Here is a 22,407-nt window from a genome sequence, read left to right as displayed (position 1 = left end):
ATCCCCCCCAGGCTCTAAACTGTGCTGCATTTATTGAGAAGCTGATCACAAGTAGTGCTGGTTAGATTCCATTGAAAACTAACATTAACTACCAGATGCTTGAGTGGACTTTATACTCTAGAGCATCTTTGGCAAAGGTCATTACCTCTGTCATTGCACACTCTTCATAGGTATCAGTTCATGGAACATATATTTTTCGTATGCGTTCCTTATTTAACCACTGTCTACAGTTGCTCTCCCAAGATAATCAACTCATAGGGGAAGAGGCATTACATGCAAGAAAAAAAATCGAACTGAAGAAAATAGGATGAACTCACACTCTGGCAATTCTACTGACACAAACCGGGAATCCCAAACCTCAGGACTGAGGAAGAACTCTGAAATCACCTTGGAGGTATGTATCCTGGAAGTAAAAGGCAGAAAAAAAATGACAAAAAGATTAACTTTCTCTTTACTCATCCATAATTTACAGCTATCTGCCTTGATCACTTCTCCTCTATCCAATCCCTTGCTTGAGCTATCAATCCAATTGGATGGCTCTTCCTGACACATCAAAACCCATGACTCTGACGTCACTAGGAACATAGACAATGATTTTCCATGGCTTATGGGGATTCCTCTGTCATCGTTTCTGGCTAAGTTCTCCCCGGTCAAAATGATTGGCACTCTTCTTATGGGATTATGTGTCAGTGGACACGATTTCCCAATTTTAATTAATCTACATGTAAACTCCTTATTCAAATTAGTCTATTTCTAACATCTCTCACCAGGATCCCACCATGCAGTGCATAGATTATGATGTGGACCTCAGACTCCCAATGTTGTGGTCATCATGGATGTCTCAGAGGACTCCCAGATGTTTTTTTTTTTTTTTGGTCATCAATGATCCAACATCATCCACCCAGGCTCTAAATTGTGCTGCATTTATTGAACAGCTGATCACTAGTAGTGCTGGTCAGATTACCATTTAAAACTAACATTAACTACCAAATGCTTGACTGGACTTTAAACTCTAGAGCATCTTTGGCAGTGTTCACTACCTCTGTCATTGCACTCTCTTCATAGGAATCGGTTCATGGAACATATTTTTTTGTATGCGTTCCTTATTGAACCACTGTCTACAGTTGCTCTCCCAAGATACTAAATTATGCCGGAAGAGGGAATACATGCAAGAAAAAAATCGATCTGAAGAAACTAGATGAACTCACACTCTCAAAATACTCCTGACACACACCGGGATCCCACACCTCAAGACTGAGGAAGAACTTGGAGATCACCTTGGAGGTATCTATTCTGAGAGTAAAATGCAGAAAAAAAAATGACAAATAGATTAACTTTCTCTTTACTCATCCATAATTTACATCTATCTGCCTTGAACACTTCTCCTCTATACGATCCCTTGCTTGAGCTATCAATCCAATTGGATGGGTCTTCCTGACACATCAAAACCCATGACTCTGACGTCATCCAGGAATATAGACAATGATTTTCCATGGCTTATGGGGATTCCTCTGTCATTGTTTCTGGCTCAGATCTCCCCGGTCAAAATGATTTGCACTCTACTTATGGGATTATGTGTCAGTAGACACGATTTCCAAATATTAATTAATCTACATGTAAAGTCCTTGTTGAAATTGGACTATATCTAACATCTCTAACCAGTATCCCAGCATGCAGTGTATAGATTATGATGTGGACCTCAGACTCCCAATGATGTGGACATCATGGATGTTTCAGAGGACTCGCAGATGATTTTTTTTTTGGTCATCAATGATCCAACATCATCCACCCAGGCTCTAAATTGTGCTGCGTTTATTAAAGAGCTGATCACGAGTAGTGCTGGTCATATTTCCATTGAAAACTAACATTAACTACCAGATGCTTGAGTGGACTTTAAACTCTAGAGCACCTTTGGCAGTGGTCACTACCTCTGTCATTGCATACTCTTCATAGAAATCGGTTCATGGAACATATTATTTTCATAGGCGGTCCTTATTGAACCACTGTCTACAGTTGCTCTCCCAAGATACTAAATTCATACCGGTAGAGGGAATACATGCAAGAAAAAAATCGTTCTGAGGAAAATAGGATGAACTCACACTCTCACAATTCTAATGACAGAAACCGGAATCCCAAAACTCAATACTGAGGAAGAACGTGGAGATCACCTTGGAGGTATCTATTCTGAGAGTAAAATGTAGAAAAAAAATTACAAAAAGATTAACTTTCTCTTTACTCATCCATAATTTACATCTATCCGCCTTGATCACTTCTCCTCTATCCAATACCTTGCTTGAGCTATCAATCCAATTGGATTGGCTCTTCCTGACACATCAAAACCCATGACTCTGACGTCACCAGGAACATAGACAATGATTTTCCATGGCTTATTGTGATCCCCTGTCATCGTTCCTGACTCAGATACTACCCGGTCAAGTTGATTAGCACTCTTCCTATGGGATTATGTCTTAGTAAACACAATTTCCAATTTTTTCTTTAATCTACATTAAAACTCCATGTTCAAAGTAGACGGTTCCTAACATCTCTCACCAGGATCCCAGCATGCAGTGCATAAATTATGATGTGGACCTCAGACTCGCAATGTTGTGGTCATCATGCATGTTTCAGACGACTCCCACATCTTTTATGGACATCAATGATCCAACATCATCCCCCCCAGGCTCTAAACTGTGCTGCATTTATTGAGAAGCTGAACACTAGTAGTGCTGGTTAGATTCCATTGAAAACTAATATTAACTACCAGATGCTTGAGTGGACTTAAACTCTAGAGCATCTTTGGCAGTGATCACTACCTCTGTCATTGCACACTCTTCATAGAAATCTGTTCATGGAACATATTATTTTCTTAGGCGTTCCTTAAAGAACCACTGTCTACAGATGCTCTCCCAGGATACTAAATTCATACCGGAAGAGGGAATACATGCAAGAAAAAAATCGTTCTGAAGAAAATAGGATGAACTCACACTCTCACAATTGTGCTGACACAAACCGGGAAGCCCAAACCTCAAGACTGAGGAAGAACTTGGAGATCACCTTGGAGGTATCTATTCTGAGAGTAAAATGCAGAAAAAAAATGACAAAAAGATTAACTTTCTCTTTACTCATAAATAATTTACAGCTATCTGCCTTGATCACTTCTCCTCTATCCAATCCCTTGCTTGAGCTATCAATCTAATTGGATTGGCTCTTCCTGACACATCAAAACCACCATGACTCTGACGTCACCAGGAACATAGACAATGATTTTCAATGGCTTATGGGGATTCCTCTGTCATCGTTTCTGGCTAAGTTCCCCCCGGTCAAAATGATTGGCACTCTTCTTATGAAATTATGTGTCAGTAGACACGATTTCCGAATTTTATTTAATCTACATGTAAACTCCTTATTCAAATTAGTCTATTTCTAACATCTCTCACCAGGATCCCAGCATGCAGTGCATAGATTATGGTGTGGACCTCAGACTCCCAATGTTGTGGTCATCATGGATGTCTCAGAGGACTCCCAGATGGTTTTTTTTTTTTTTTTTTGGTCATCAAAGATCCAACATCATCCACCCAGGCTCTAAATTGTGGTGCATTTATTGACCGCTGATCACTAGTAGTGCTGGTTAGATTTGCATTTAAAACTGACATTAACTACCAAATGCTTGACTGGACTTTAAACTCTAGAGCACCTTTGGCAGTGTTCACTACCTCTGTCATTGCACTCTCTTCATAGGAATCGGTTCATGGAACATATTTTTTTCGTATGCGTTCCTTATTGAACCACTGTCTACAGTTGCTCTCCCAAGATACTAAATTTTGATGGAAGAGGGAATACATGCAAGAAAAAAATCGAAATGAAGAAAATAGATGAACTCACACTCTCAAAATACTGCTGACACACACCGGGATCCCACACATCAAGACTGAGGAAGAACTTGGAGATCACCTTGGAGGTATCTATTCTGAGAGTAAAATGCAGAAAAAAAAATGACAAAAAGATTAAGTTTCTCTTTACTCATCCATAATTTACAGCTATCTGCCTTGATCACTTCTCCTCTATCCGATCCCTTCCTTGAGCTATCAATCCAATTGGATGGCTCTTCCTGACACATCAAAACCCATGACTCTGACGTCATCCAGGAATATAGACAATGATTTTCCATGGCTTATGGGGATTCCTCTGTCATCGTTTCTGGCTCAGATCTACCCGGTCAAAATGATTTGCACTCTACTTATGGGATTATGTGTCAGTAGACACGATTTCCAAATATTAATTAATCTACATGTAAACTCCTTGCTAAATTGGACTATATCTAACATCTCTAACCAGTATCCCAGCATGCAGTGTATAGATTATGATGTGGACCTCAGATCCCAATGATGTGGTCATCATGGATGTCTCAGAGGACTCGCAGATGATTATTTTTTTTGGTCATCAATGATCCAACATCATCCACCCAGGCTCTAAATTGTGCTACATTTATTAAAGAGCTGATCACTAGTAGTGCTGGTCATATTTCCATTGAAAACTAACATTAACTACCAGATGCTTGAGTGGACTTTAAACTCTAGAGCACCTTTGGCAGTGGTCACTACCTCTGTGACTGCATACTCTTCATAGATATCGGTTCATGGAACATATTATTTTCTTAGGCGTTCCTATTGAACCACTGTCTACAGATGCTCTCCCAAGATACTAAATTCATACCGGAAAAGGGAATACATGCAAGAAAAAAATCGTTCTGAAGAAAATAGGATGAACTCACACTCTCACAATTGTGCTGACACAAACCGGGAATCCCAAACCTCAAGACTGAGGAAGAACTTGGAGATCACCTTGGAGGTATCTATTCTGAGAGTAAAATGCAGAAAAAAATGACAAAAAGATTAACTTTCTCTTTACTCATCCATAATTTACATCTATCTGCCTTGATCACTTCTCCTCTATCCAATCCCTTGCTTGAATTATCAATCCAATTGGATTGGCTCTTCCTGACACATCAAAGCCCATGACTCTGACGTCACCAGGAACATAGTCCATGACTTTCCATGGCTTATTGGGATCCCTCTGTCATCGTTTCTGACTTAGAAACTACCCGGTAAAGATGATTAGCACACTACCTATGGGATTATGTCTTAGTAGACACAATTTCCAATTTTTTCTTTAATCTACATTAAAACTACATGCTCAAAGTAGACTGTTCCTAACATCTCTCACCAGGATCCCAGTATGCAGTGCATAGATTATGATGTGGACCTCAGACTCGCAATGTTGTGGTCATCATGCATGTTTCAGACGACTCCCACATCTTTTATGGTCATCAATGATCCAACATCATCCCCCCCAGGCTCTAAACTGGGCTGCATTTATTGAGAGGCTGAACACTAGTAGTGCTGGTTAGATTTCCATTGAAAACTAACATTAACTACCAGATGCTTGAGTGGATTTTAAACTCTAGAGCATCTTTGGCAAAGGTCATTACATCTGTCATTGCACACTCTTCATAGGTATCAGTTCATGGAACATATATTTTTCGTATGCGTTCCTTATTTAACCACTGTCTACAGTTGCTCTCCCAAGATTATCAACTCATAGGGGAAGAGGCATTACATGCAAGGAAAAAAATCATACTGAAGAAAATAGGATGAACTCACACTCTCACAATTCTGCTTACACAAACCAGGAATCCCAAACCTCAAGACTGAGGAAGAACATGGAGATCACCTTGGAGGTATCTATTCTGAGAGTAAAATGTAGAAAAAAAATGACAAAAGATTGACTTTCTCTTTACTCATCCATAATTTACAGCTATCTGCCTTGATCACTTCTCCTCTATCCAATCCCTTGCTTGAGCTATCAATCCAATTTGATTGGTCTTCCTGACACATCAAAACCCATGACTCTGACGTCACCAGGATCATAGACAATGATTTTCCATGTCTTATGGGGATTTCTGTCATCGTTTCTGGCTCAGATCTACCCGGTCAAAATGATTTGCACTCTACTTATGGGATTATGTGTCAGTAGACACGATTTCCAAATATTAGTTAATCTACATGTAAACTCCTTGTTGAAATAGGACTATTTCTAACATCTCTAACCAGGATCCCAGAATGCAGAGCATAGATTATGATGTGGACCTCAGACTCCCAATGTTGTGGTCATCATGGATGTCTCAGAGGACTCCCAGATGTTTGGTTTTTTTTTTTTTTGGTCATCAATGATCCAACATCATCCCACCAGGCTCTAAATTGTGCTGCATTTATTGAGCCGCTGATCACTAGTAGTGCTGGTCAGATTTCCATTGAAAACTAACATTAACTACCAGATGCTTGAGTGGACTTTAAACTCTAGAGCATCTTTGGCAGTGGTCACTACCTCTGTCATTACACACTCTTCATAGGAATCGGTGTGGACCATATTTTTTTTCGTATGCGTTCCTTATTGAACCACTGTCTACAGTTGCTCTCCCAAGATACTAAATTCATACCGGAAGAGGGAATACATGCAAGAAAACAAATCGTTCTTGAGAAAATAGGATGAACTCACACTCACACAATTCTGCTGACACAAACCGGGTATCCCAAACCTCAAGACTGAGGAAGAACTTGGAGATCACCTTGGAGGTATCTATTCTGAGAGTAAAATGCAGAAAAAAAATGAGAAAAAGATTAACTTTCTCTTTACTCATCCATAATTTAATCTATCTGCCTTGAATACTTCTCCTCTATCCAATCCCTTGCTTGAGCTATCAATCCAATTGGATTGGTCTTCCTGACACATTAAAACCCACGACTCTGATGTCACCAGGAACATAGACAATGATTTTCCATGTCTTATGGGGATTCCTCTGTCATCGTTTCTGGCTCAGATCTCCCCGGTCAAAATGATTTGCACTCTACTTATGGGATTATGTATCAGTAGACACGATTTCCAAATATTAATTAATCTACATGTAAACTCCTTGTTGAAATTGGACTATATCTAACATCTCTAACCAGTATCCCAGCATGCAGTGCATAGATTATGATGTGGACCTCAGACTCCCAATGTTGTGGTCATCATGGATGTCTCAGAGGACTCCCAGATGATTTTTTTTTGGTCATCAATGATCCAACATCATCCACCCAGACTCTAAATTGTGCTGCATTTATTGAGCATCTGATCACTAGTAGTGCTGGTCAGATTTCCATTGAAAACTAACATTAACTACCAGATGCTTGAGTGGACTTTAAACGCTAGAGCATCTTTGGCAGTGGTCACTACCTCTGTCATTGCCCACTCTTCATAGGAATCTGTTCATGGAACATATTATTTTCATATGCGTTCCTTATTGAACCACTGTCTACAGATGATCTCCCAAGATACTAAATTCATACAGGAAGAGGGAATACATGCAAGAAAAAAATCGTTCTGAAGAAAATAGGATGAACTCACACTCTCACAATTCTGCTTACACAAACCAGGAATCCCAAACCTCAAGACTGAGGAAGAACATGGAGATCACCTTGGAGGTATCTATTCTGAGAGTAAAATGCAGAAAAAAATGACAAAAAGATTAACATTCTCTTTACTCATCCATAATTTACAGCTATCTGCCTTGATCACTTCTCCTCTATCCAATCCCTTCCTTGAGCTATCAATCCACTTGGATTGGCTCTTCCTGACACATCAAAACCCATGACTCTGACGTCACCATGAACATAGACAATGATTTTCCAAGGCTTATGGGGATTCCTCTGTCATCGTTTCTGGCTCAGATCTACCTGGTCAAAATGATTTGCACTCTACTTATGGGATTATGTGTCAGTAGACACGATTTCCAAATTTTAATTAATCTACATGTAAACTCCTTATTCAAATTAGTCTATTTCTAACATCTCTGACCAGTATCCCAGCATGCAGTGCATAGATTATGATGTGGACCTCAGACTCCCAATGTTGTGGATATCATGGATGTCTCAGAGGACTCCCAGTTGTTTTTTTTTTTTTTTTTTGGTCATCAATGATCCAACATCATCCCCCCTGGCTCTAAATTGTGCTCCATTTATTGAGCAGCTGATCACTAGTACTGCTGGTCAGATTTCCATTGACAACTAACATTAACTACCAGATGCTTGAGTGGACTTTAAACTCTAGAGCATCTTTGGCAGTGGTCACTACCTCTGTCATTGCATACTCTTCATAGAAATCGGTTCATGGAACATATTATTTTCATAGGCGTTCCTTATTGAACCACTGTCTACAGATGCTCTCCCAAGATACTAAATTCATACAGGAAGAGGGAATACATGCAAGAAAGAAATCGTTCTGAAGAAAATAGGATGAACTCACACTCTCACAATTCTACTGACAAAAACCGGGAATCCCAAACCTCAAGACTGAGGAAGAACTTGGAGATCACCTTGGAGGTATCTTTTCTGAGAGTAAAATGCAGAAAAAAAAATGACAAAAAGATTAACTTTCTCTTCACTCATCCATAATTTACATCTATCTGCCTTGATCACTTCTCCTCTATCCAATCCTTTGCTTGAGCTATCAATCCAATTGGATTGGTCTTCCTGACACATCAAAACCCATGACTCTGACGTCACCAGGAACAAAGACAATGACTTTCCATGGCTTATTGGGATCCCTCTGTCATCGTTTCTGACTCAGATACTACCCGGTCAAGATGATTAGCACTCTTCCTATGGGTTTATGTCTTAGTAGACACAATTTCCAATTTTTTCTTTAATCTACATTAAAACTCCATATTCAAAGTAGACTGTTCCTAACATCTCTCACCAGGATCCCAGCATGCAGTGCATAGATTATGATGTGGACCTCAGACTCGCAAAGTTGTGGTCATCATGCATGTTTCAGACGACTCCCACATCTTTTATGGTCATCAATGATCCAACATCATCACCCCCAGGCTCTAAACTGTGCTGCATTTATTGAGAAGCTTAACACTAGTACTGGTGGTTAGATTTCCATTGAAAACTAACATTAACTACCAGATGCTTGAGTGGACTTTAAACTCTAGAGCATCTTTGGCAAAGGTCATTACCTCTGTCATTGCATACTCTTCGAAGGTATCAGTTCAGGGAACATATATTTTTAGTATGCGTTCCTTAATTAACCAATGTCTACGGTTGCTCTCCCAAGATTATCAACTCATAGGGGAAGAGGCATTACATCAAGAAAAAAAAATCGTACTGAAGAAAATAGGATGAACTCACACTCTCGCAATTCTACTGACACAAACCGGGAATCCCAAACCTCAGGACTGAGGAAGAACTCTGAAATCACCGTGGAGGTATGTATTCTGGGAGTAAAAGGCAGAAAAAAAATGACAAAAAGATTAACTTTCTCTTTACTCATCCATAATTTACAGCATTCTGCCTTGATCACTTCTCCTCTATCCAATCCCTTGCTTGAGCTATCAATCCACTTGGATTGGCTCTTCCTGACCCATAAAACCACCATGACTCTGATGTCAACAGGAACATAGACAATGATTTTCCATGGCTTATGGGGATTCCTCTGTCATCGTTTCTGGCTCAGATCTACCCGGTCAAAATGATTTGCACTCTACTTATGGGATTATGTGTCGGTAGACACGATTTCCAAATATTAATCTACATGTAAACTGCTTGTTGAAATTGGACTATTTCTAACATCTCTAACCAGTATCCGAGCATGCAGTGCACAGATTATGATGTGGACCTCAGACTCCCAATGTTGTGGTCATCATGGATGTCTCAGAGGACTCCCAGATGTTTTTTTTTTTTTTTTTTTAGGTCATCAATGATCCAACATCATCCCCCCAGGCTCTAAATTGTGCTGCATTTATTGAACAGCTGATCACTAGTACTGCTGGTTAGATTTCCATTGATAACTAACATTAACTACCAGATGCTTGAGTGGACTTTAAACGCTAGAGCATCTTTGGCAGTGGTCACTACCTCTGTCATTGCATACTCTTCATAGAAATCGGTTAATAGAACATATTATTTTCATAGGCGTTTCTTATGGAACCACTGTCTACAGATGCTCTCCCAAGATACTAAATTCATACCGGAAGAGGGAATACATGCAAGAAAGAAATCGTTCTGAAGAAAATAGGATGAACTCACACACTCACAATTCTACTGACAAAAACCGGGAATCCCAAACCTCAAGACTGAGGAAGAACTTGGAGATCACCTTGGAGGTATCTATTCTGAGAGTAAAATGCAGAAAAAAAATGACAAAAAGATTAACTTTCTCTTCACTCATCCATAATTTACATCTATCTGCCTTGATCACTTCTCCTCTATCCAATCCCTTGCTTGAGCTATCAATCCAATTGGATTGGTCTTCCTGACACATCAAAACCCATGACTCTGACGTCACCAGGAATATAGACAATGATTTTCCATGTCTTATGGGGATTCCTCTGTCATCGTTTGTGGCTCAGATCTACCCGGTCTAAATGATTTGCACTCTACTTATGGGATTATGTATCAGTAGACACGATTTCCAAATATTAATTAATCTACATGTAAACTCCTTGTTGAAATTGGACTATATCTAACATCTCTCACCAGTATCCCAGCATGCAGTGCATAGATTATGATGTGGACCTCAGACTTACAATGTTGTGGTCATCATGGATGTCTCAGAGGACTCCCAGATGATTTTTTTTTTTGGTCATCAATGATCCAACATCATCCACCCAGACTCTAAATTGTGCTGCATTTATTGAGCATCTGATCACTAGTAGTGCTGGTCAGATTTCCATTGAAAACTAACATTAACTACCAGATGCTTGAGTGGACTTTAAACTCTAGAGCATCTTTGGCAGTGGTCACTACCTCTGTCATTGCCCACTCTTCATAGGAATCTGTTCATGGAACATATTATTTTCATATGCGTTCCTTATTGAACCACTGTCTACAGTTGCTCTCCCAAGATACTAAATTCATACCGGAAGAGGGAATACATGCAAGAAAACATATCGTTCTTGAGAAAATACGATGAACTCACACTCACACAATTCTGCTGACACAAACCGGGTATCCCAAACCTCAAGACTGAGGAAGAACTTGGAGATCACCTTGGAGGTATCTATTCTGAGAGTAAAATGCAGAAAAAAAATGAGAAAAAGTTTAACTTTCTCTTTACTCATCCATAATTTACATCTATCTGCCTTGAATACTTCTCCTCTATCCAATCCCTTGCTTGAGCTATCAATCCAATTTGATTGGTCTTCCTGACACATCAAAACCCATGACTCTGACGTCACCAGGAACATAGACAATGTTTTTCCATGTCTTATGGGGATTCCTCTGTCATCGTTTCTGGCTCAGATCTACCCGGTCAAAATGATTTGCACTCTACTTATGGGATTATGTATCAGTAGACACGATTTCCAAATATTAATTAATCTACATGTAAACTCCTTGGTGAAATTGGACTATATCTAACATCTCTATCCAGTATCCCAGCATGCAGTGCATAGATTATGTGTGGACCTCAGACTCCCAATGTTGTGGTCATCATGGATGTCTCAGAGGACTCCCAGATGTTTTTTTTTTTTTTTTTGGTCATCAATGATCCAACATCATCCACCAAGGCTCTAAATTGTGCTGCATTTATTGAGCCGCTGATCACTACTAGTGCTGGTTAGATTTCCATTTAAAACTAACATTAACTACCAAATGCTTGACTGGACTTTAAACTCTAGAGCATTTTTGGCAGTGGTCATTACCTCTGTCATTGCACACTCTACGAAGGTATCAGTTCATGGAACATATATTTTTCGTATGCGTTCCTTATTGAACCACTGTCTACAGTTGCTCTTCCAAGATACTAAATTATACCGGAAGAGGGAATACATGCAAGAAAAAAATCGATCTGAAGAAAATAGATGAACTCACACTCTCACAATAAAACTGATGACACACACCGGGAATCCCACACCTCAAGACTGAGGAAGAATTTGGAGATCACCTTGGAGGTATCTATTCTGAGAGTAAAATGCAGGAAAAAAATGACAAAAAGATTAACTTTCTCTTTACTCATCCATAATTTACAGCTATCTGCCTTGATCACTTCTCCTCTATCCAATCCCTTGCTTGAGCTTTCAATCCAATTGGATGGCTCTTCCTGACACATCAAAACCCATGACTCTGTCGTCACCAGGAACATAGACAATGATTTTCCATGGCTTATGGGGATTCCTCTGTCATCGTTTCTGGCTCAGATCTACCCGGTCAAAATGATTTGCACTCTACTTATGGGATTATGTGTCGGTAGACACGATTTCCAAATATTAATCTACATGTAAACTGCTTGTTGAAATTGGACTATTTCTAACATCTCTATCCAGTATCCCAGCATGCAGTGCATAGATTATGTGTGGACCTCAGACTCCCAATGTTGTGGTCATCATGGATATCTCAGAGGACTCCCAGATGTTTTTTTTTTTTTTTTGGTCATCAATGATCCAACATCATCCACCAAGGCTCTAAATTGTGCTGCATTTATTGAGCCGCTGATCACTAGTACTGCTGGTTAGATTTCCATTGGAAACTAACATTAACTACCAGATGCTTGAGTGGACTTTAAACTCTAGAGCATCTTTGGCAGTGGTCACTACCTCTGTCATTGCACACTCTTCATAGGAATCGGTTTGGACCATATTTTTTTTCGTATGCGTTCCTTATTGAACCACTGTCTACAGTTGCTCTCCCAAGATACTAAATTCATACCGGAAGAGGGAATACATGCAAGAAAACAAATCGTTCTTGAGAAAATAGGATGAACTCACACGCACACAATTCTGCTGACACAAACCGGGTATCCCAAACCTCAAGACTGAGGAAGAACTTGGAGATTACCTTGGAGGTATCTATTCTGAGAGTAAAATGCAGAAAAAAAAAATGACAAAAAGATTAACTTTCTCTTTACTCATCCATAATTTACATCTATCTGCCTTGAATACTTCTCCTCTATCCAATCCCTTGCTTGAGCTATCAATCCAATTGGATTGGTCTTCCTGACACATCAAAACCCATGACTCTGACGTCACCAGGAACATAGACAATTATTTTCCATGTCTTATGGGGATTCCTCTGTCATCGTTTCTGGCTCAGATCTACCCGGTCTAAATGATTTTGACTCTACTTATGGGATTATGTATCAGTAGACACGATTTCCAAATATTAATTAATCTACTTGTAAACTCCTTGTTGAAATTGGACTATATCTAACATCTCTAACCTGTATCCCACCATGCAGTGCTTAGATTATGATGTGGACCTCAGACTCCCAATGTTGTGGTCATCATGGATGTCTCAGAAGACTCCCAGATGATTTTTTTTTGGTCATCAATGATCCAACATCATCCACCCAGGCTCTAAATTGTGCTTCATTTATTGAGCATCTGATCACTAGTAGTGCTGGTCAGATTTCCATTGAAAACTAACATTAACTACCAGATGCTTGTGTGGACTTTAAACTCTAGAGCATCTTTGGCAGTGGTCACTACCTCTGTCATTGCCCACTCTTCATAAGAATCTGTTCATGGAACATATTATTTTCATATGCGTTCCTTATTGAACCACTGTCTACAGATGATCTCCCAAAATACTAAATTCACACCGGAAGAGGGAATACATGCAAGAAAAAAATCGTTCTGAAGAAAATAGGATGAACTCACACTCTCACAATTCTGCTTACACAAACCAGGAATCCCAAACCTCAAGACTGAGGAAGAACATGGAGAACACCTTGGAGGTATCTATTCTGAGAGTAAAATGCAGAAAAAAAATGACAAAAGATTGACTTTCTCTTTACTCATCCATAATTTACATCTATCTGCCTTGATCACGTCTCCTCTATCCAATCCCTTGCTTGAGCTATCAATCCAATTTGATTGGTCTTCCTGACACATCAAAACCCATGACTCTGACGTCACCAGGAACATAGACAATGATTTTCCATGTCTACTGGGGATTCCTCTGTCATCGTTTCTGGCTCAGATCTACCCGGTCAAAATGATTTGCACTCTACTTATGGGATTATGTATCAGTAGACACGATTTCCAAATATTAATTAATCTACATGTAAACTCCTTGGTGAAATTGGACTATTTCTAACATCTCTATCCAGTATCCCAGCATGCAGTGCATAGATTATGTGTGGACCTCAGACTCCCAATGTTGTGGTCATCATGGATGTCTCAGAGGACTCCCAGATGTTTTTTTTTTTTTTTTTTTTGGTCATCAATGATCCAACATCATCCACCAAGACTCTAAATTGTGCTGCATTTATTGAGCCGCTGATCACTAGTAGTGCTGGTTAGATTTCCATTTAAAACTAACATTAACTACCAAATGCTTGACTGGACTTTAAACTCTAGAGCATTTTTGGCAGTGGTCATTACCTCTGTCATTGCACACTCTACGAAGGTATCAGTTCATGGAACATATATTTTTCGTATGCGTTCCTTATTGAACCACTGTCTACAGTTGCTCTTCCAAGATACTAAATTATACCAGAAGAGGGAATACATGCAAGAAAAAAATCGATCTGAAGAAAATAGATGAACTCACACTCTCACAATAAAACTGATGACACACACCGGGAATCCCACACCTCAAGACTGAGGAAGAACTTGGAGATCACCTTGGAGGTATCTATTCTGAGAGTAAAATGCAGGAAAAAAATGACAAAAAGATTAACTTTCTCTTTACTCATCCATAATTTACATCTATCTGCCTTGATCACTTCTCCTCTATCCAATCCCTTGCTTGAGCTATCAATCCAATTGGATTGGTCTTCCTGAGACATCAAAACCCATGACTCTGTCGTCACCAGGAACATAGACAATGATTTTCCATGGCTTATGGGGATTCCTCTGTCATCGTTTCTGGCTCAGATCTACCCGGTCAAAATGATTTGCACTCTACTTATGGGATTATGTGTCGGTAGACACGATTTCCAAATATTAATCTACATGTAAACTGCTTGTTGAAATTGGACTATATCTAACATCTCTAACCAGTATCCAGCATGCAGTGCATAGATTATGATGTGGACCTCAGACTCCCAATGTTGTGGTCATCATGGATGTCTCAGAGGACTCCCAGATGTTTATTTTTTTTTTTTTTTTGGTCATCAATGATCCAACATCATCCCCCCAGGCTCTAAATTGTGCTGCATTTATTGAACAGCTGATCACTAGTACTGCTGGTTAGATTTCCATTGAAAACTAACATTAACTACCAGATGCTTGAGTGGACTTTAAACGCTAGAGCATCTTTGGCAGTGGTCACTACCTCTGTCATTGCATACTCTTCATAGAAATCGGTTAATAGAACATATTATTTTCATAGGCGTTCCTTATTGAACCACTGTCTACAGATGCTCTCCCAAGATACTAAATTCATACCGGAAGAGGGAATACATGCAAGAAAGAAATCGTTCTGAAGAAAATAGGATGAACTCACACTCTCACAATTCTACTGACAAAAACCGGGAATCCCAAACCTCAAGACTGAGGAAGAACTTGGAGATCACCTTGGAGGTATCTATTCTGAGAGTAAAATGCAGAAAAAAAATGACAAAAAGATTAACTTTCTCTTCACTCATCCATAATTTACATCTATCTGCCTTGATCACTTCTCCTCTATCCAATCCCTTGCTTGAGCTATCAATCGAATTGGATTGGTCTTCCTGACACATCAAAACCCATGACTCTGATGTCACCAGGAACATAGACAATGATTTTCCATGTCTTATGGGGATTCCTCTGTCATCGTTTGTGGCTCAGAGCTACCCGGTCTAAATGATTTGCACTCTACTTATGGGATTATGTATCAGTAGACACGATTTCCAAATATTAATTAATCTACATGTAAACTCCTTGTTGAAATTGGACTATATCTAACATCTCTAACCAGTATCCCAGCATGCAGTGCATAGATTATGATGTGGACCACAGACTCCCAATGTTGTGGTCATCATGGATGTCTCAGAGGACTCCCAGATGATTTTTTTTTTGGTCATCAATGATCCAACATCATCCACCCAGGCTCGAAATTGTGTTGCATTTATTGAGCATCTGATCACTAGTAGTGCTGGTCAGATTTCCATTGAAAACTAACATTAACTACCAGATGCTTGAGTGGACTTTAAACTCTAGAGCATCTTTGGCAGTGGTCACTACCTCTGTCATTGCCCACTCTTCATAGGAATCTGTTCATGGAACATATTATTTTCATATGCGTTCCTTATTGAACCACTGTCTACAGATGATCTCCCAAGATAGTAAATTCATACCGGAAGAGGGAATACATGCAAGAAAAAAATCGTTCTGAAGAAAATAGGATGAACTCACACTCTCACAATTCTGCTTACACAAACCAGGAATCCCAAACCTCAAGACTGAGGAAGAACATGGAGATCACCTTGGAGGTATCTATTCTGAGAGTAAAATGCAGAAAAAAATGACAAAAAGATTAACTTTCTCTTTACTCATCCATAATTTACAGCTATCTGCCTTGATCACTTCTCCTCTATCCAATCCCTTCCTTGAGCTATCAATCCACTTGGATTGGCTCTTCCTGACACATCAAAACCCATGTCTCTGACGTCACCATGAACATAGACAATGATTTTCCATGGCTTATGGGGATTCCTCTGTTCGTTTCTGGCTCAGATCTACCCGGTCAAAATGATTTGAACCCTACTCATGGGATTATGTGTCAGTAGACACGATTTCCAAATTTTAATTAATCTACATGTAAACTCCTTATTCAAATTAGTCTATTTCTAACATCTCTCACCAGGAACCCAGCATGCAGTGCATAGATTCTGATGTGGACCTCAGACTCCCAATGTTGTGGTCATCATGGATGTCTCAGAGGACTCCCAGATGCTTATTTTTTTTTTTTTTTTGGTCATCAATGATCCAACATCATCCCCCCAGGCTCTAAATTGTGTTGCATTTATTGAGCAGCTGATCACTAGTACTGCTGGTTTGATTTCCATTGAAAACTAACATTAAGTACCAGATGCTTGAGTGGACTTTAAACTCTAGAGCATCTTTGGCAGTGGTCACTACCTCTGTCATTGCACACTCTTCATAGGAATCGGTTTGGAACATATTTTGTTTCGTATGCATTCCTTATTGAACCACTGTCTACAGTTGCTCTCCCAAGATACTAAATTCATACCGGAAGAGGGAATACATGCAAGAAAACAGATCGTTCTTGAGAAAATACGATGAACTCACACTCACACAATTCTGCTGACACAAACCGGGTATCCCAAACCTCAAGACTGAGGAAGAACTTGGAGATCACCTTGGAGGTATCTATTCTGAGAGTAAAATGCAGAAATAAAATGAGAAAAAGATTAACTTTCTCTTTACTCATCCATAATTTACATCTATCTGCCTTGAATACTTCTCCTCTATCCAATCCCTTGCTTGAGCTATCAATCCAATTGGATTGGTCTTCCTGACACATCAAAACCCATGACTCTGACGTCACCAGGAACATAGACAATGAATTTCCATGTCTTATGGGGATTCCTCTTCATCATTTCTGGCTCAGATCTACCCGGTCTAAATGATTTGCACTCTACTTATGGGATTATGTATCAGTAGACACGATTTCCAAATATTAATTAATCTACATGTAAACTCCTTGTTGAAATTGGACTATATCTAACATCTCTAACCAGTATCCCAGCATGCAGTGCATAGATTATGATGTGGACCTCAGACTCCCAATGTTGTGGTCATCATGGATGTCTCAGAGGACTCCCAGATGATTTTTTTTTTGGTCATCAATTATCCAACATCATCCACCCAGGCTCTAAATTGTGCTGCGTTTATTGAGCATCTGATCACTGGTAGTGCTGGTTAAATTTCCATTGAAAACTAACATTAACTACCAGATGCTTGAGTGGACTTTAAACTCGAGAGCAACTTTGGCAGTGGTCACTACCTCTGTCATTGCCCACTCTTCATAGGAATCTGTTCATGGAACATATTTTTTTCATATGCGTTCCTTATTGAACCACTGTCTACAGTTGCTCTCCCAAGATACTAAATTCATAACGGAAGAGGGAATACATGCGAGAAAAAAATCGTTCTGAAGAAAATAGGATGAACTCACACTCTCACAATTCTACTGACACACACTGGGAATCCCAAACCTCAAGACTGAGGAAGAACATGGAGATCCCCTTGGAGGTATCTATTCTGAGAGTAAAATGCAGCAAAAAAATGACAAAAAGATTAACTTTCTCTTCACTCATCCATAATTTACATCTATCTGCCTTGATCACTTCTCCTCTATCCAATCCCTTGCTTGAGCTATCAATCCAATTGGATTGGTCTTCCTGACACATCAAAACCCATGACTCTGACGTCAACAGGAACATAGACAATGATTTTCCATGTCTTATGGGGATTCCTCTGTCATCGTTTCTGGCTCAGATCTACCCGGTCTAAATGATTTGCACTCTACTTATGGGATTATGTATCAGTAGACACGATTTCCAAATATTAATTAATCTACATGTAAACTCCTTGTTGAAATTGGACTATATCTAACATCTCTAACCAGTATCCCGGCATGCAGTGCATAGATTATGATGTGGACCTCAGACTACCAATGTTGTGGTCATCATGGATGTCTCAGAGGACTCCCAGATGATTTTTTTTTTGGTCATCAATGATCCAACATCATCCCCCCAGGCTCTAAATTGTGCTGCATTTATTGAACAGCTGATCACTAGTACTGCTGGTTAGGTTTCCATTGAAAACTAACATTAACTACCAGATGCTTGAGTGGACTTTAAACGCTAGAGCATCTTTGGCAGTGGTCACTACCTCTGTCATTGCATACTCTTCATAGAAATCGGTTAATAGAACATATTATTTTCATAGGCGTTCCTTATTGAACCACTGTCTACAGATGCTCTCCCAAGATACTAAATTCATACCGGAAGAGGGAATACATGCAAGAAAGAAATCGTTCTGAAGAAAATAGGATGAACTCACACTCTCACAATTCTACTGACAAAAACCGGGAATCCCAAACCTCAAGACTGAGGAAGAACTTGGAGATCACCTTGGAGGTATCTATTCTGAGAGTAAAATGCAGAAAAAAAATGACAAAAAGATTAACTTTCTCTTCACTCATCCATAATTTACATCTATCTGCCTTGATCACTTCTCCTCTATCCAATCCCTTGCTTGAGCTATCAATCGAATTGGATTGGTCTTCCTGACACATCAAAACCCATGACTCTGATGTCACCAGGAACATAGACAATGATTTTCCATGTCTTATGGGGATTCCTCTGTCATCGTTTCTGGCTCAGAGCTACCCGGTCTAAATGATTTGCACTCTACTTATGGGATTATGTATCAGTAGACACGATTTCCAAATATTAATTAATCTACATGTAAACTCCTTGTTGAAATTGGACTATATCTAACATCTCTAACCAGTATCCCAGCATGCAGTGCATAGATTATGATGTGGACCACAGACTCCAAATGTTGTGGTCATCATGGATGTCTCAGAGGACTCCCAGATGATTTTTTTTTGGTCATCAATGATCCAACATCATCCACCCAGGCTCTAAACTGTGCTGCATTTATTGAGAAGCTGAACACTAGTAGTGCTGGTTAGATTCCATTGAAAACTAACATTAACTACCAGATGCTTGAGTGGACTTTAAACTCTAGAGCATCTTTGGCAGTGGTCACTACCTCTTTCATTGCCCACTCTTCATAGGAATCTGTTCATGGAACATATTATTGTCATAGGCGTTCCTTATTGAACCACCGTCTACAGATGATCTCCCAAGATACTAAATTCATACCGGAAGAGGGAATACATGCGAGAAAAAAATCGTTCTGAAGAAAATAGGATGAACTCACACTCTCACAATTCTGCTTACACAAACCAGGAATCCCAAACCTCAAGACTGAGGAAGAACATGGAGATCACCTTGGAGGTATCTATTCTGAGAGTAAAATGCAGAAAAAAATGACAAAAAGATTAACTTTCTCTTTACTCATCCATAATTTACAGCTATCTGCCTTGATCACTTCTCCTCTATCCAATCCCTTCCTTGAGCTATCAATCCACTTGGATTGGCTCTTCCTGACACATCAAAACCCATGACTCTGACGTCACCATGAACATAGACAATGATTTTCCATGGCTTATGGGGATTCCTCTGTCATCGTTTCTGGCTCAGATCTCTCCGGTAAAATGATTTGCACTCTACTCATGGGATTATGTGTCAGTAGACACGATTTCCAAATTTTAATTAATCTACATGTAAACTCCTTATTCAAATTAGTCTATTTCTAACATCTCTCACCAGGAACCCAGCATGCAGTGCATAGATTATGATGTGAACCTCAGACTCCCAATGTTGTGGTCATCATGGATGTCTCAGAGGACTCCCAGGTGTTTATTTTTTTTTTTTTTTGCTCATCAATGATCCAACATCATCCCCCCAGGCTCTAAATTGTGCTGCATTTATTGAGCAGCTGATCACTAGTACTGCTGGTTTGATTTCCATTGAAAACTAACATTAAGTACCAGATGCTTGAGTGGACTTTAAACTCTAGAGCATCTTTGGCAGTGGTCACTACCTCTGTCATTGCACACTCTTCATAGGAATCGGTTTGGAACATATTTCGTTTCGTATGCGTTCCTTATTGAACCACTGTCTACAGTTGCTCTCCCAAGATACTAAATTCATACCGGAAGAGGGAATACATGCAAGAAAACAGATCGTTCTTGAGAAAATACGATGAACTCACACTCACACAATTCTGCTGACACAAACCGGGTATCCCAAACCTCAAGACTGAGGAAGAACTTGGAGATCACCTTGGAGGTATCTATTCTGAGAGTAAAATGCAGAAAAAAAAATGAGAAAAAGATTAACTTTCTCTTTACTCATCCATAATTTACATCTATCTGCCTTGAATACTTCTCCTCTATCCAATCCCTTGCTTGAGCTATCAATCCAATTTGATTGGTCTTCCTGACACATCAAAACCCATGACTCTGACGTCACCAGGAACATAGACAATGATTTTCCATGTCTTATGGGGATTCCTCTTCATCGTTTCTGGCACAGATCTACCCGGTCTAAATGATTTGCACTCTACTTATGGGATTATGTATCAGTAGACACGATTTCCAAATATTAATTAATCTACATGTAAACCCCTTGTTGAAATTGGACTATATCTAACATCTCTAACCAGTATCCCAGCATGCAGTGCATAGATTATGATGTGGACCTCAGACTCCCAATGTTGTGGTCTTCATGGATGTCTCAGAGGACTCCCAGATGATTTTTTTTTTGGTCATCAATGATCCAACATCATCCACCCAGGCTCTAAATTGTGCTGCGTTTATTGAGCATCTGATCACTAGTAGTGCTGGTCAGATTTCCATTGAAAACTAACCTAACTACCAGATGCTTGAGTGGACTTTAAACTCTAGAGCATCTTTGGCAGTGGTCACTACCTCTGTCATTGCCCACTCTTCATAGGAATCTGTTCATGGAACATATTTTTTTCATATGCGTTCCTTATTGAACCACTGTCTACAGTTGCTCTCCCAAGATACTAAATTCATACCGGAAGAGGGAATACATGCAAGAAAAAAATCGATCTGAAGAAAATAGGATGAACTCACACTCTCACAATTCTGCTGACACACACTGGGAATCCCAAACCTCAAGACTGAGGAAGAACATGGAGATCACCTTGGAGGTATCTATTCTGAGAGTAAAATGCAGAAAAAAAATGACAAAAGATTGACTTTCTCTTTACTCATCCATAATTTATCTATCTGCCTTGATCACTTCTCCTCTATCCAATCCCTTGCTTGAGCTATCAATCCAATTGGATTGGCTCTTCCTGACACAGCAAAACCCATGACTCTGACGTCACCAGGAACATAGACAATGATTTTCCATGGCTTATGGGGATTCCTCTGTCATCGTTTCTGGCTCAGATCTACCCGGTCTAAATGATTTGCACTCTACTTGTGGGATTATGTGTCAGTAGACACGATTTCCAAATTTTAATTAATCTACATGTAAACTCCTTGTTGAAATTGGACTATTTCTAACATCTCTAACCAGTATCCCATCATGCAGTGCATAGATTATGAGGTGGACCTCAGTCTCCCAATAATGTGGTCATCATGCATGTTTCAGACGACTCCCACATCTTTTATGGTCATCAATGATCCAACATCATCCCCCCAGGCTCTAAATTGTGCTGCATGTATTGAGCAGCTGATCACTAGTAGTGCTGGTTAGATTTCCATTGAAAACTAACATTAACTACCAGATGCTTGAGTGGACTTT

The 22,407-nt window shown here is 39.6% G+C and overlaps 1 long non-coding RNA gene, 14 other non-coding genes and 11 pseudogenes across 14 annotated transcripts; all 26 read right to left on the bottom strand.

Moving 5' to 3' along the window:
• The window catches only part of LOC102555254 (uncharacterized), a 209,357-nt gene that overhangs the window by 144,085 nt on the left and 42,865 nt on the right, over positions 1 to 22,407 (bottom strand).
• Positions 801 to 890, bottom strand: LOC134479525 (small nucleolar RNA SNORD113/SNORD114 family; annotated as a pseudogene).
• On the bottom strand, positions 1,693 to 1,778 carry LOC120093388 (small nucleolar RNA SNORD113/SNORD114 family). The gene has a single exon (XR_005486468.1). It is a non-coding gene; the product is annotated as a small nucleolar RNA SNORD113/SNORD114 family (small nucleolar RNA).
• On the bottom strand, positions 2,584 to 2,664 carry LOC134479555 (small nucleolar RNA SNORD113/SNORD114 family). Its single transcript, XR_010052923.1, has one exon. It is a non-coding gene; the product is annotated as a small nucleolar RNA SNORD113/SNORD114 family (small nucleolar RNA).
• Positions 3,471 to 3,564, bottom strand: LOC120093372 (small nucleolar RNA SNORD113/SNORD114 family; annotated as a pseudogene).
• LOC134479556 (small nucleolar RNA SNORD113/SNORD114 family) lies at positions 4,366 to 4,451 on the bottom strand. The gene has a single exon (XR_010052924.1). It is a non-coding gene; the product is annotated as a small nucleolar RNA SNORD113/SNORD114 family (small nucleolar RNA).
• LOC120093360 (small nucleolar RNA SNORD113/SNORD114 family) lies at positions 5,257 to 5,337 on the bottom strand. Its single transcript, XR_005486450.1, has one exon. It is a non-coding gene; the product is annotated as a small nucleolar RNA SNORD113/SNORD114 family (small nucleolar RNA).
• Positions 6,141 to 6,234, bottom strand: LOC120093344 (small nucleolar RNA SNORD113/SNORD114 family; annotated as a pseudogene).
• On the bottom strand, positions 7,038 to 7,122 carry LOC134479513 (small nucleolar RNA SNORD113/SNORD114 family). The gene has a single exon (XR_010052881.1). It is a non-coding gene; the product is annotated as a small nucleolar RNA SNORD113/SNORD114 family (small nucleolar RNA).
• LOC120093397 (small nucleolar RNA SNORD113/SNORD114 family) lies at positions 7,927 to 8,019 on the bottom strand (annotated as a pseudogene).
• LOC120093343 (small nucleolar RNA SNORD113/SNORD114 family) lies at positions 8,827 to 8,907 on the bottom strand. The gene has a single exon (XR_005486440.1). It is a non-coding gene; the product is annotated as a small nucleolar RNA SNORD113/SNORD114 family (small nucleolar RNA).
• On the bottom strand, positions 9,712 to 9,806 carry LOC120093371 (small nucleolar RNA SNORD113/SNORD114 family; annotated as a pseudogene).
• Positions 10,611 to 10,697, bottom strand: LOC120093334 (small nucleolar RNA SNORD113/SNORD114 family). The gene has a single exon (XR_005486438.1). It is a non-coding gene; the product is annotated as a small nucleolar RNA SNORD113/SNORD114 family (small nucleolar RNA).
• On the bottom strand, positions 11,502 to 11,593 carry LOC120093341 (small nucleolar RNA SNORD113/SNORD114 family; annotated as a pseudogene).
• On the bottom strand, positions 12,394 to 12,484 carry LOC120093350 (small nucleolar RNA SNORD113/SNORD114 family; annotated as a pseudogene).
• Positions 13,291 to 13,375, bottom strand: LOC120093321 (small nucleolar RNA SNORD113/SNORD114 family). The gene has a single exon (XR_005486425.1). It is a non-coding gene; the product is annotated as a small nucleolar RNA SNORD113/SNORD114 family (small nucleolar RNA).
• On the bottom strand, positions 14,178 to 14,272 carry LOC120093349 (small nucleolar RNA SNORD113/SNORD114 family; annotated as a pseudogene).
• LOC120093348 (small nucleolar RNA SNORD113/SNORD114 family) lies at positions 15,073 to 15,167 on the bottom strand (annotated as a pseudogene).
• LOC120093380 (small nucleolar RNA SNORD113/SNORD114 family) lies at positions 15,972 to 16,057 on the bottom strand. The gene has a single exon (XR_005486465.1). It is a non-coding gene; the product is annotated as a small nucleolar RNA SNORD113/SNORD114 family (small nucleolar RNA).
• LOC120093347 (small nucleolar RNA SNORD113/SNORD114 family) lies at positions 16,860 to 16,954 on the bottom strand (annotated as a pseudogene).
• Positions 17,758 to 17,843, bottom strand: LOC120093373 (small nucleolar RNA SNORD113/SNORD114 family). Its single transcript, XR_005486460.1, has one exon. It is a non-coding gene; the product is annotated as a small nucleolar RNA SNORD113/SNORD114 family (small nucleolar RNA).
• LOC120093359 (small nucleolar RNA SNORD113/SNORD114 family) lies at positions 18,648 to 18,733 on the bottom strand. Its single transcript, XR_005486449.1, has one exon. It is a non-coding gene; the product is annotated as a small nucleolar RNA SNORD113/SNORD114 family (small nucleolar RNA).
• Positions 19,538 to 19,622, bottom strand: LOC120093389 (small nucleolar RNA SNORD113/SNORD114 family). Its single transcript, XR_005486469.1, has one exon. It is a non-coding gene; the product is annotated as a small nucleolar RNA SNORD113/SNORD114 family (small nucleolar RNA).
• On the bottom strand, positions 20,425 to 20,518 carry LOC120093378 (small nucleolar RNA SNORD113/SNORD114 family; annotated as a pseudogene).
• On the bottom strand, positions 21,323 to 21,408 carry LOC120093376 (small nucleolar RNA SNORD113/SNORD114 family). Its single transcript, XR_005486462.1, has one exon. It is a non-coding gene; the product is annotated as a small nucleolar RNA SNORD113/SNORD114 family (small nucleolar RNA).
• On the bottom strand, positions 22,210 to 22,290 carry LOC120093374 (small nucleolar RNA SNORD113/SNORD114 family). Its single transcript, XR_005486461.1, has one exon. It is a non-coding gene; the product is annotated as a small nucleolar RNA SNORD113/SNORD114 family (small nucleolar RNA).

Source organism: Rattus norvegicus, chromosome 6 (assembly GCF_036323735.1).
Source record: "Rattus norvegicus strain BN/NHsdMcwi chromosome 6, GRCr8, whole genome shotgun sequence".
Classification (NCBI taxonomy): Eukaryota; Metazoa; Chordata; class Mammalia; order Rodentia; family Muridae; genus Rattus; species Rattus norvegicus.
This window is presented reverse-complemented; position numbering and strand designations above follow the sequence as displayed.